Source organism: Etheostoma spectabile, chromosome 19 (assembly GCF_008692095.1).
Source record: "Etheostoma spectabile isolate EspeVRDwgs_2016 chromosome 19, UIUC_Espe_1.0, whole genome shotgun sequence".
NCBI classification, from domain to species: Eukaryota; Metazoa; Chordata; class Actinopteri; order Perciformes; family Percidae; genus Etheostoma; species Etheostoma spectabile.
This window is the reverse complement of record NC_045751.1, coordinates 6,651,705-6,652,887: the sequence shown is the minus strand read 5'-3', so window position 1 is coordinate 6,652,887 and position 1,183 is coordinate 6,651,705.

Genomic DNA, 1,183 nt, shown 5'->3' with positions numbered 1-1,183 from the left:
TGCTACGTATTAAAAGCCAGACTGAACAGATATGTTTTGAGTTTGGACCGGAAAAGAGTGACATCTGTAATAGTACGTATATCAGGGGGTAAATTGTTCCAGAGTCTCGGGGCAGCAACTGCAAAAGCCTGATCACCCCGCTAGGGATGAGTGAGTACAGCATTATCAGTATCTGTATCTGTTTACCACATGAATTATCTGTATCCGGATCCGTACTCTGACTGGGCGGGGCCTAAACCGGAAATGGTCAGATTTAACCCGGAAGTGGGTCGGTCTCTTGAAATGGCGGGCTTTAACGCGTATGTTATTTAATCATCAATTGATATGATTTGATCAAAAATTGTTATAGTTATTGCGATTTGAAAACTATTTACATGACAGCTCGAGCTTCAGATCAATGGTGTTGTCATGGTAACAAACAAACTATATACGAACGTTTTGCAACAATACAACACATGCTTTGCAATTAGGAAGTAAAATGTAATGACAGAGTTTTCAGAGAATGAGTTTTCATACTCAATATAACTTTATTTTTTAACTTTTTTATTTTTTTATGATCAGTGTGTATTTTTTTTTTTTTAATTCCACACCAGGTAATGTGTGTGTGTGTGTGTGTGTGTGTGTGTGTGTGTGTGTGTGTGTGTGTGTGTGTGTGTGTGTGTGTGTGTGTGTGTGTGTGTGTGTGTAAGAGAGCGAACAGAGGAGAGAGGGGGCGGGGTGGGGCAGCTGACAGTAAAAAAAAAGAGACCACTGGATTTGCATTTAACCAGCAGCATGTCTGAACCCCGTTTCACCGAAATCCTGTTATATGTAAGGACTACAAACCCCACGTTCACCAGAAATTACTCGTTTACTACGTAAGACTTACAAACCCCACGTTTCACCAGAAATCTACTGGTTACTATGTAAGGCTCCCAAAACCCAGCGTTCAACCAGAAATCTACTGTTACTATGTAATGGACACAACCACCCACGGTTCCCAGATCTACTGGTTACTAGTAGGGACTATCAAACAAAGTTAAAACAAACCTGAAGCTGAAGAAACCCTAAACGTTAACGGAACAGATCCGCAGACCGACTGCCTGCCTGACGGAGCGGGAGCGCGAGAGCGAGCGAGCGAGAGATAGAGAGAGAGAGAGAGAGCGCATTTCTCCATGTTCTGTGTGTGTGTGATTGATCTGAG